We start from the raw sequence: 13,578 nt of genomic DNA on the forward strand, positions 1-13,578 counted from the left end.
TTCCGCCCTCGATCCTGTAGCATGCGCTTGGCCAAGATGTTTGCGAGCTGTCGTTCCTGCTGCATCTGTAGAGCAGAGTGAGGGAATGGTCCTAGGCAATGCTTTAAGCCTGATGGTACCTCACTCTGTAGATGTTCTACTGAACAGAACTCAAACACAACACCTCACTTCCGCACGGTTGACGAGATATAAATTGATCTTGTTTACACCACACATTCAAATTAAGAGGTGTTGTGTTCTTAATCCGGCTGAACTCTTACCTTTCCCACAAGGTACTGCTTGCAGTGACGAACAGTCACATGACTGACTTTACACTACTGAACAAGAGACAAAGAGTAGAATTGATCTAAATGATACTCCTTTGAACAGTCCACAAGGGGAGCTGGTTTGCGATGGCTCCTGCTTCAAACTTCCAGATAGTACATCCACAGCTGCTTATGCAATCACTACATTGAGCATGAAGGCCAACTGGCGAAAGACCGCCTCAGGTGATACTAACTTTGCCTGACAGAATAGTTGCGAAATTGAAAACTATAATTCCCGAAAAGAGAATTATTTGGGACAAACTTACTGCCTGTGCCCAAGGGAAGTCTGAGGGTGCAACCAAGTTCTTTAATCGTTTCGAACAGGTATTCTCAGATTTCAGTGGACAAGACTTAGGCACAGAGTCTGGGAAAAGATTATTTGTAGACAAATTTGTGCGTGGATTTCAGCCTGACATCCAGTCGCAAATCATGTCTTCCGAAAGCGCTTGGCAAGCGAAGTCTCAATCAGAAGTACTGCTCATGGCTCAGTACTATGAGAATCGTGTCAATAATGAAAAAGAAAGAGTCAAAAAGAGAAAAGGTGATTTGAAGACAAAAGTATTGTTACAGCAAATTGTTAGAAGACCTATGGGGGGTAATTCACAGTTTAGAGGTCAGTATGTTCCACAAGGAAATGTGCCCTTGGGTCCTGTAAACATTAACCAGTGTGCCTATTGTAGGCAAGAGGGTCATTGGCGTGCACAATGCCCGATCCTCCGACAGAGGTCAAATAACACATTTGGGAATATGGGCAGACGATCCAGAGGTCGCCTGGGTGTAGGGGGCCCTGATAGAGGTCTGTTTGCACAGGATTCACAGCAACCTTTTTCACAGGATAATCAGGCACCAAGTGTGGATACTAGAAACATTTTTGACCATCCTTCTACCGCTTACCTCTCTGAAGAACTTCCTTTTGACGACATTCTGTTTCGTTAGGATTGCCCGAAGCAGGGTTTGGAACCGACACCTATTCCCATTAATCAGAAAGGTCCCTACATTGAAATGATAGTGGGAAATAGGAAACATCTATTCTTGATAGATACAGGGGCACAGAAGTATTCCATTGATCATTCTCGGGTTGCAAACATTCCAATGCCAGGGCAAACTAACGTTTCTGTAGGGTTTTCTGGCACACCAATTGTCTGCCCGGTTTCTTTGCTGGTACCTATTTCTTTGGGTCCTTTTATGGACCACTGTCCATTCCTTTTGACTTTGAATTGCGTAGAAAATTTTCTGGGGTTGAATCTGTTGAAGGAATTAAATGCGGTAATTCATTGTTCCTCTGATGGAGTGCGTTTGACGATTTCACCACAGCAACTTTCTGTCTCTCAATTCTTGACTAGACCTTTGCCGCCAGAATTTAGTGATATTCCGGAGTGTTTGTGGGCAATTGACGACAATGAAGTCAGTGTTTTGCAAATTGAGCCTGTTAAAATCGTCTTGAAGCATGGAGTAAAGCTGCCACGTATTCCACAGTATAAGATCTCGATCGATGATGAGCAAGCTTTGAAATGCATTGTAACCAATTTTGTGCATCGAGGGGCGATTGGGGAAATTGCAGGTAGTTTGTGCAATAGTCCGATTTTGCCCGTGTCCAAAAAAGGCGATAATGCAATTCCTTTTCGTTTCATAATTGATTTGCGTGCCATCAATAAGATTGTCGCTCCACAATTTCCAATCGTGCCTGATGTGACGACGATATTGACTATGATTCCGGTTTCAGCTACTCACTTTAGTGTTGTGGATTTAATTATCCTTTCTTTAGTATTCCTATACACAAGGACAGTAGATACTTGTTCGCGGTCACCTTAGGGGGACACTACTTCACATTTACCCGTGCAACACAAGGTTACACAGAAAGTCCTAGCATCTACAGTAGGGCTTTGAAAGATCAGTTTGATACCCTGGAGTTGCCCTCTACTTGTACACTGCTTCAATATATTGATGACTTGCTTTTAGCTGCTGACTCAGAAAGCGCTTGTAGGGAGGGCACTGTGTTGTTACTGATTCACCTGGCTAAACACGGACATAAAGCTTCTCTTAAAAAATTTCAATATTGTTGCCAGGAGGTCGCCTATTTAGGCTATCTCTCGTCAAAGGAGGGAAGAAGATTGACGCCTGAACTGATAAAACTCATCTCTAGCGTGTCTGTTCGAAATACACAGAAAGAAGTTAGAGCCTTGATAGGAATGGCTTCTTACTGCAGGCAGTGGATCCCAAATTTTTCGTTAACGATTAAGCCGATTTTGGCTCTGATGAAGAAGGGCATTTCTTCGCCATTGCCGTGGAACATGGAGCACCAGCGTCCATTTGATTTGCTCAAGACTGCATTGTGCTCGGCACAGGTTTTGGGCACACCAAATCATGAAAAGGCCTTTGTGTTGTTTGTGCATGAATGTGATGGATGTGCTTTGGCTGTATTAACGCAGGATCATGGAGGGAAGAATAGGCCATGTGGTTACTTTTCTTCCGCCCTCGATCCTGTAGCATGCGCTTTGCCAAGATGTTTGCGAGCTGTCGCTGCTGCTGCATCTGTAGAGCAGAGTGAGGGAATGGTCCTAGGCCATGCTTTAAGCCTGATGGTACCCCACTCTGTAGATGTTCTACTGAACAGAACTCAAACACAACACCTCACTTCCGCACGGTTGACGAGATATGATTTGATCTTGTTTGCATCGCACATTCAAATTAAGAGGTGTTGTGTTCTTAATCCGGCTGAACTCTTACCTTTCCCACAAGGTACTGCTTGCAGTGACGAAGAGTCACATGACTGACTTTACACTACCGAACAAGAGACAAAGGGTAGAATTGATCTAAATGATATTCCTTTGAACAGTCCACAAGGGGAGCTGGTTTGCGATGGCTCCTGCTTCAAACTTCCGGATGGTACATCCACAGCTGCTTATGCAATCACTACATTGAGCACGATCATGGAAACCAAGAGAATCATGCATAACTCTGCGCAGGCCGCAGAGATTATAGCATTGACCCGAGCTTGCAAACTTTACGAACGGCTTACCGTGAATATATACACTGACAGTCAGTATGCCTTTGGGGTGGTTCACAACTTTGGGAGACTTTGGTCAGAAAGAGGGTTCTTGACTTCACATGGTACAAAGATCCAGCATGGCTCCCTGATAGTATGGCTACTCTCAGCGCTTGCACTCCCTACTGAGCTGACTATCGTAAAATGCGCAGCGCATCAAAAGATTGTAGATGATGTAGGAAAAGGGAATGCTTTTGCTGATCAGATAGCTAAACAGACTGCCGCTGCTCTCTCTTCAGACATCTATACTTTGAGGGAAGCCACAAATACCTGTACAATGGATGAGGGTATGGATTCCGTAAGGGATAATCAAGCAGATGCCACATAAGAAGATCCTAAGAAATGGTCTGAGGGCTTGGGGAAACTTGATGACGATGGGTGTTGGGTGGACAGAGTTGAAGGGAAATGGCTACTTCCTGACGCGTACATTATGATGATAGTTGTTATGGCCCATGGTCCCACACATATATCTGCCCGTAAAATCACAAAAATGCTGGAAAAAATATGGGTAAATGACAAAATCTCTAAGGTAGCTGAACGCTTTGTTCAAGACTGCATGATCTGTTTACAGCATAATGTGGGAAAGGGAACATCAACTCCTAGGGGAAGTTTTGGTCCACCTTCTGTCCCCTTCGAGGTTATACACTTTGATTTTATTGAGATGGAACGGTGTAATAATCTGAAGTATTACAGTAAATTCCACACCCAGTGCCATACGATACAGAAGAAGCAGAACCCCTCATCAGTACTGCAACCAACGATCCCGAAGCAGTAACTGGCATCGAAAGTGTGTTGGGGATTCTCCCTGATCCTGTGAGATCTGGGGAAACAGCCATTTCACCCCCACACTCTCCAACCATTTTGTTTACAGAGGCAACCCCCAATTGTGCCTCTAACCTTACTTCCATTCATTCGCCGCTTCCAGTGGGAAGTGACGACACGTTGTTCACGGATCAATCAGTACCAGGGATCACGAGGTACAATCTGCGTCCAAGGAAATAGACTTACGGCACGGTTTGGCTGTGCTCGGAGGAGAAAAAAGTCATCAAGGGCTTGCTTTTTGACCCGATAAATCGTTTGAAAAAAAGGATTCTGTTGGCTAGGGTTTGTGGAAGGACTAAAAAGACGCTCCGCCTGGAGGTCGCCAGCTAAAAACATTGGTGTTTTTCATTTGAAGACTACAATGCCTGCAACCGCTTCCGCTCGTATGGAAAAGGGAAAGACTGTGACCTGTGTGACCAGCTACGGGAACAAACATTTAACTATGTGGGCCCCGAAAACATACTGCTGCTTTGTGATAATGTTAATTGGTTTTATAATAGTCATTGTTTTAGGCTTCTGGTACCTTGAAGAAGTACATCCACTTGAGAATTTGTTGCCGACTGAAAATGTACCTACTGTTTCTACTCCTTGAGTGCATCTGCACACTCTATCTCCTAGAGACTCTCAGCATAGGCAGAGATATCATAACAACACATTACATATTACTCATTATGAATGCTACACCTGCCATCTTTAATAAATCCAACTGTTGGGTCTGTTCACATTTTACCGCAACGCGGGAATAAGGGGCTAGGTTGGTATATTCATCCTTTACCTTTGACAACTGCATGCTATGCTTCTCTTAGAGCACTATTCTTTGGTCGCTGGAACGATAGCATCTCAGGGAACTTTGATGGGACTAATTTGAATCAGTTTGAAAAACGTGTTCTGACTCCCTTGGGGTGCTCGCTCTTTGCGAATAGGAGTAAGCCTAATGTTGCTTCTATTAGACATTCCGATAGACTGTCTCGTCCATTTCAATCTTTGGTTTCTTTTAAAATGGCTCCTATAGGCAATAAGGATGCCACGCCTCCTTCCTACACTGTCAATCATAGCCCCGATTCAGTTTCTTTCTGCATAGAGAGGAATGGTACTCAGTCAATGGGTGATTTTAAAGGTTGCGCCAACGTTTCGAATTTGACTGGGGAAGACAGACCTTTGTTTGTAGGCTAACCTGTCTACTTTGTTTGCGGTAATGTAGCATTTCCATGGTTACCCAGGGATTGGCAGGGAACTTGTTATTTAGGGATCCTGTTACCCGGGGTATTCATAGCCAATACTGTAGAGGTTTCAAAGACTCGTCCATGGCGGGACGAGAATGTTGACACTCCAGCACAAGTTCTGGGAGACGTAGCGAAATCCTTTGTGCCATTTTGGGGACAAATACTGAACTCAGAAGATATCAGGAGACTAGCGAGAGTACTGGAGGGAACCATCAACCAGACCACTGACATACTCTATAATATGACTTTAGAACAGAAAGCAATAAGGTTAGTAGCACTTCAGAACCGCATGGCATTAGATGTCATCCTGGCTGAACGTGTAGGGGTATGTAAATTAGTGGGGTCCGCTTGCTGTGTTTTCGTTCCAGATTCCTCCCCAACTATCTTCAAGGCAATACAGAATCTGCATGTCCTAAGTTCAGAAGTGCATGTTCCCGAGGGAAACTGGGATCTTAGTGCTTGGTTCTGGGACTTCTTGCGAACTTGGGGTTGGAAGGTACTTTCGGTCTTGCTGATCATTTTGGGAATTCTGTTGTTCCTTTGTTGCTGTATACAATGCCTTCATGGTATATGTTCGATGTTAGGAGGATGTTGCGCACAGGCGATTGGTACATTAGGACGCAAGGCATACGCCCCAGACAAAAACTCCAATGAATATGTGCTGAAAGAAATTCTAGTGACCAATCTAATGGCAATAGATATCTCCAATGGTGATTCAGGGTGTATGGACATTGAGACGTGGAGTTATTCGTAAAATGATTAGAAGTAGTTTAGCACTTGGCTCTGCGAGGAAATCCGCGTTGCAAGGTCCTGACCTTAGATCTGTGTTAGCCGCCATTTTAGGTTCATCTGCCATTTTAGATTCTCACTCTAAAGTCACCCTGTGTTCTAAAATGACGGACAATGTTGTTTTGAATGTAACATGGCCGTCTTGACCTCAGTGTACAAGTTAATGTGTAAACTGCCTGCAGCCCAAATGTTAGGGTCATGTACTGAGACCTTGTCCTTCATTGACCTGTGTATAGAGGATTACCTGCACCAACAAAACTAATCCATGAACATATATCATGCACAATACTGTTGGAGCATCTAATGTGATCACTTGTTTAACTATATTGTATAAATGTGTACGAAGGCTCAATATGAAATCCAAAGACACACTGTTGCTATTGTAACTTGTTGGAGAATGTATTAAGGATAACCCCTAAATGTATAGATGCATAAATTAGGAACAAACTCGGCATGAAGCCTAGATCCGAGATTCATTAACTTACAAGTGGGTTGGACATCATGTTTTGGATTGTATAAAAGGTGCGACTATTCTGATGTACAGTACCACTCCCTGAACACACCGAACAGGGCTGGTATTCGCTGTATTGTACTGAGGGCCTGATAGCTATCTGTTGCTTTGTCCTTTGAAACTGTTCAGTTGTAGAATAAAGATCTGTGTATCTTTTGAACCCACGTTTGGTGTATTTCCTTTTGGGGTACTCAGCCTCGATATCTTCTTTTTGCTTTCACAATACTGGATGACATAGGACAAAATAAATATGATGTGTTTCCACTTGCCATCACAGTATACACATGCTGCAGTAATCATTACATGTGTTTTTAAATCTATTTTTTCTGTACCTCAAAAAGAACCCTAGTGTGAGGAAAACCCCTTCTCTACAATATACTGTTCCCCGGGTGCATGAAAGACCAACAGACTATCGGGCACAGGTAGTCACAAGGACCCTTTCCTCAAACAACTCAAAAAAAGAACTCAACCAAGGGCAAACCTATTATTAAAAACAGTCTTTGTTCATATTACTTGTTTCTGATTGCATTTCCTGAGAAAACATGTGTGAAAATACTGAATAGGGTGCATCTCAGGTGCCATACCCGATATGGTCCAATATATATATGTATTGATAGCAAAAGAAAACACAAGCCATTGTTCAGTAGAAAACCGTATTCTTTGCCTTTCAAGTTATTTCCCAGTGCATCAGCTGTTCTGGAAATGTATTTGCCTCATTTCCTGATGCTCAGCAGAAATAAATCATGCCAGAGTGGGTTTCCATGAAGGACACTGCTTTGTGATGTTTTAAATTAAATCAAGAGCAAAGTCTTGAATGCAGGTAATTTTCTTGTGCAGCCTGGAGTCTTTAAATGACAGAACAGCAATGCAGAGCCATTGTGACCTTTACTCATTTACCCAGGGATCACGCGAAGGAAAACAAAATGCAGCCATTATTGGGGTGGCTGTGTTTAAATCTCGCCACATATGTGATGAGCAGCCAAAAGCACAGCCGTTTTTAGGTGAATGTTGAAAAGCGGTTCTATGATGAAGGGAATTTCTGTTGAGGCTGGTAAATGTACCCCACAATGAGATATTCACTGTTGTATGTCAGACTCTTTCTCAAATTTGCACTACACTATCAATTATTTAATTGTGTTTATATGGTTATTGAGCGTGTTGGACTTTGCATAGGCCCCTTAAACCAGTCCAAGAAAGCCCTTTCTAACATACTCTAATAATATTATTAAAATCACGTGAAGTGCAATCACTATTTATTTAGTGTACACCTAATGAAGGTGAAGGTCAGAAGTGAATAGGATACTATAGATCAATAGTTATTAAAGTTCTTGACTAGCTTAATAGGTGAATAGTGCATGTCAGGCATGTTTCACTCTGATTGGTAGCAAACCGTTTTTTTGGTGAATACTTTCTTTCTGACACACATTTTCACAGAATAACATAAATACTCTTTTCAGAGAATGACATGTACTGAGATGCCCTCATAATGTCAAAAAACATGAACTCTAAAATGTATAAAAACCAGATGACGACATACGATTTACAAAGAACGTTGTTGTAGTGTATAATTATATTTAGATAACATTTATATCAAACTTAGTTGCCTCTTGCATAAACTCTGGCTACCCTCCAAGAATGTACTGGCCAACATATTCCAACACGATAAATAACGTACATGAAGGGCCCTCCAAAATTGTTAATATATATTGAATAATAGCGAAGTTGGGAGGTGAGTAGTTTAATGCAGATCCAAAGAACTTGCCAAACCACATTGAGGATGATTAGTACATATCTGACACTTTCTCAGTTTTATTAGTAGAAAGTAGTATTTTGGTGATTGGTGCATTTTAAATACTAAAATCTACATAACACAACATTAAGGGGCCAATTCATGGAACAAATGTGCACCGACATTTGTGGCGCAAGCTGGCGCAAGCGTAAAAAAGCACAATTCATGGAAGGCCCTGCGCGTGTTTTCCCTGGGATGTGTGCCACAAATCCGCACGTAGCGCACACGGGCATGCACATCACTGCAGCATCCCGAACGCTGTGTGTGACGCGCACGGCGAAAGTGCACAACGTGTAGCACACACACCAACAAGTGGGCGGAACATGCAGAATGGGGAACAAAGCCTGAAAAAGAAGGCATAACTGGGGAAGGACTGCTGGGAAATACATGGAATGCCCACATGCACGCGAACAACACGTATTCATGGAATCGAAAATGGGAAACCCGCGCACGGCAAAACACACGCACAGGCGTAAACACGTCCACCACACGAAGGCAGGCGGAAGAGTCCCTGTGCTGTATAAAAGTGCGCGCAAACAACAAACACGAATATACAGCTACAATGAATGTCCCATTTCTCGCAGCACTGATCGTGGGACACCGCAGGAGGAGGAGAATAGCCAGGCCCCACATTTTTTTGCCCAGCACCAGCCTTTTTGGGATGCCTGATGACCAGGTCTATGGCATGCATAGGTTTCCACCTCGTATCATCCTAGACCTGTTCACTGAGTGGGAGGATGACCTCACATCACCCACCTTGTGCTCCCAAGCACTGAGCACCTTGGAAAAGGTGCTCAATGTCCTGGATTTTTTGGCCAATGGGTCATTTCAGCAGACAATTGCCATAGTTGGGGGTGTCTCATGGGCCACGCAGTCACGCTGCCTACACCAGGTGCTGGCAATCATGACTGCCCTCAGTCCGCAGGCACATATACATGCCCAGAACACCCACAGAAAGGCAGGCCATGGTCCAGGACTTTTACAGGGTGGCACACTTCCCCAAAGTGCTTGGTGTCATAGATTGCACCCATGTGGCCCTACGTCCACCTAGGGCCACTGAGCACATCTATCGAAACCGCAAGCACAGGCATTTCATCAGCGTACAGGTTGTATGCGATGCCCATGGAATCATCACCTCTGTCTATGCAAACTATCCTGGGTCTACCCATGACAGATTCATATACAGAATGTCCGCCCTGAGCCGGGACCTGGCAGCTGGGAAGCATGGCGACACATGGCTCATTGGTGAGTACAAATGTCTGTGCACATGCATGCATGTCACACACAGACAAATACACAAACCCAACTAATGACAACCATCATCACCTCCCCAGGGGACAGTGCCTGCCCTCTGAGCAACCACATGATGACGCCAATACGGAACCCCACGACACCACCCCAGGTAAGATACAACGCTGCCCATATTGCAACCAGGGGCATAGTGGAGCGCACATTCGGAGTGCTCAAGTCGCGCTTCTGCTCCCTTGACCGCTCTGATGGGCAGCTACTATATGCACCCCCAGTAGTGTGCAGGATCATTGTGGCAGCATGTGTCCTGCACAATGTTGCAACGCAGCAAGGCGTACCGGAGGACATGGTGGTGCCCCCACATCCCCAACCACAGGCACAGGTGCTGCCCATGGGAGGGGAAAGGGCAAGTGGCGAGGCAGCCCGGACCTAGCTTGTGGCCACATTTTTCACCTAAACTCCCACCCCTGCGGAGTGCACACAGGCCTGGCACATAACAGGAGACAATCGATGATGACAAAGAGACAGTCAACTGTCACAACCTTACCACCCTGAGAATGTTGCCATGGAAGTGCTACATTGTGTGCATCCCTAGCTACTTAAACATAACCAATCCTGTGTGACCAAAATGAGCACTTGCAAGGTGTATATCACACCACCCCCCCTGCAAAACAGGCCATGCCAATCACTGGTATGTCACCCAAACCCTCCCAACCCACATCACCCTTGTCCGCCACACCATGACATGGCATGCAACAAACAAAGAGCAACCCAAAAGTACAGCACATGACCAATTAGATACGAAGTGACATGTGATGAATGGAAAGAGGCCTGACACAATCACACCTGACATGGAATCAGATGAAATGACTAACAACCTCCCACACATACAACGTCGTACACAAATGCATGCCACCAGCGGTACCATCAACAAAAGACAGAATGCCAGTTGGCATGCACATTGGACAAGCCATATCTGCAAATCCCAAACCTGTGTGCTGTGTGTGTCTCCTGCAAAACACCACTCAGCACACAGCACAGTGAGGAGCCATTGTGTTGGGGATATACCTTGAGCATCATATAAAAAGGACAAGCAACACAAATAACCTATTGATGCATCTACACGATCCCCAAATGGTAAGTGATCATGCGCTGCAGGGACACAGCATGCCAGAGAAGGCAATCTGTGTGCACGTGTGAGCATGTAAGGGTGGTTGTACGTGTGGTGGAGCATTGTGTAAATGTGTGTGTCAGTAGGGACACGCACTCAATACAACCATGTGAAATCTAGTGACCCTCAGTGTCCTGTACACATCACATGTGAACATTGGCCATGTGTACACCCCAACAATCCCCTGACACCTGAAAAGTAAGCACAACACAGGAACAGCCATTGACCAGCAGAACACATAATGTACATAATACCCCACAATGACAATGGTGGTCATTCCGAGTTTGGAAGCAGCCATGGTGCTGTTAGCACCATGGCTGCCTCAAAACTCGGTCTGGGTCCGGGTAGTCGGAATGGGGACTTACCGGGACATTCCGACGCTTGCGGACCCGGTAAGTCCCCATTTTGAAAACCATTCCCTATTCCCATTTGAGCCCCCATAGGGCTCAATGGGAATGGGGAAGGAGCTAATAACAGGCCTGCAAATTGCTGGCCCGTTATTAGCTCCATGGTCCCTTAACAGGTCCCACTAAGGGCGGCTGGTAAAACCAGCCGGCCTAGTGGGACCCACTAAGGGACCTCGGAATGCGGCAGTAGGGCGTTAATGGCACCAGCATCATTACCGGTGCCGTTAATCCCCTACCGCCATACTCGGATTGACCCCCAATGTCAGAGAGTGCCCAAACACTATAGCACAAGCGTACTGTCCGACAACAAAAGGCCCTCCCTCATTTACTCATCACCATGACCTTCAGAAGAACTGTGCCTGGGGTCCATTGGCTTCTTCCTTCTAGTCTACCTGGCTTCATGATCCCCCTATCCTTTGGTTTCCTTGTTCCACCTTTCATGTAAATAGGGTCCAGCCCCCTCAGAGGCCACCTTGACTGGTAAAAATAACAAATCACAGAGAACTCCAAGGAGCCAAACCCCCAAACCAGGTAAAAAGCCTGTAGCCACCAAAAAACCCTGGAAGAGTCTCCAGTAGATGACTTGAAGTCGCTGAATATGGCCAAGCACATGTCCAAGCAGAATGATAGAATAACTACCAGGGTACCACAGTTGAACAATGGTTCAACAGGACGGGGAGCAATTTCAGTACACAACAATAAATGAGGATGCAACAACTGATGGGTAGTGTCACAGCTCCGGTTTCCAGGTGCAGGAGTGGCACGAACCAACCACCCCCTCCGCGGTCTAGGCACCTGCAAGGTAAAACTTACACAGGCCTCTGAGACCCCGGTGGGGAAAGAGGATTATGGATCCGTTGGTTGAATAGGCATCGGTATTTAGGATAACCAGAAAGAGGGTCAGAAGAGGGGAGGTGGATGGGCAAGGGAAAATAGTAAAATACAAAATACAACTATCGAATATTACGCATACTCAATCATAGAAACCATGTACTTCATGCACATTGCAAAAAACGGCTCCAAGGCGAGCAAAAGGGAGACTTATCTCTGGGGTGAGTGCTGGCCTCCTGCCTGCGCACTCTCTGGTCCGGTAACAGGAGCAGTTCAATGCTGCAAAGAGAATGTGAGTTACTATTCTGTGTGTGTTTTCCCCACACCCACATAACACCATTAATGCCTCGAACTTAGTGACTCCTCCCCAAACAAGCACTCTTGTCTGCTGCTTCGTTCGTATACCTTTGCTTGCTCCTGTGATGGTTAATACACTGTTAATGTGGTAAGGTAGCCACACGTGGCCCTGCGTCAAACAGAAGACCATGTGTTAAGAATCACACATGATAGAATGTGCCTTGGATGCGCTGTTAAACGCGTGTGGCGAGGTGCGACCTCAGTACAAGTTGCATTATGCCATCCCCGGCTTACTATAGGCAGCCCACGTGGCTAATTGCATATGCTAATGATATGCACTGAACTTGAGTTTGTGCGTCGCTGGCTGCCCCCCTTGCACTGTCTAAGTTTGTGGCTAGGAACACAACTGCACTTATAACTTAGCTTCTATGGAGCAGGGGGGACTCGAGGATATGGCCGACGCCCCCTGCGTGTGCCCTGACAACTTGGAAAGCTTCTTGGCATTTGCTCCTCAGCACAGCTTAGCTGTACTGTGCGCATCCTCCCCAACGCTTGGCTAAGCTCCCCAGCAATGGCACTACTTGGCTTGCATGTGCGAGGGACCTGGAGGAAGTTCAGCTGGGGCATGGCCCCTCATGCTGCTCACCTTGCTCAGAGCTTCTGGAAACACGTTTGCATCTGTTGGACGTTTGAGCACAAGCCCTGTGCTTCTGTTTGCGCACGCATGCGCACGTGTGCACCACCCAACGTGGCCAGGTTTTTGTAGTTCTTGGCCCCCGTGTCTGCTGGTAAAGGTAGTGTGGAGGCTCATTTTCCTGCAGAAAGGGCATAAAAACGTTTAATAAGGCTGGAAAGTTTCCTGCGTGTGTGTCTTCATGTTGGTTGTCACTGGGCCATGTCTGAGACCTACATCCGACCTCCTCCCACACAACCCCAGATTCTGTACCCTGACAGGTAGAGCTGGAACTTGAGTCAAAAATAACCAAGGAGGCTGGCACAACCAGATGGTTGAGCTGAAACCCAATCAATCATTGATAGTGTGAACAAAGAAAGGCAGAGACAGCATGTCATGAAAGGCACAGAGAATGTGAGATAGCCGGAAACAGCTGATAGCAAGTTAAGAGGCACAACAGTTGAAT

This window comes from Ambystoma mexicanum, chromosome 5p (assembly GCF_040938575.1).
Source record: "Ambystoma mexicanum isolate Mex_15411 chromosome 5p, UKY_AmexF1_1, whole genome shotgun sequence".
NCBI lineage: Eukaryota > Metazoa > Chordata > Amphibia > Caudata > Ambystomatidae > Ambystoma > Ambystoma mexicanum.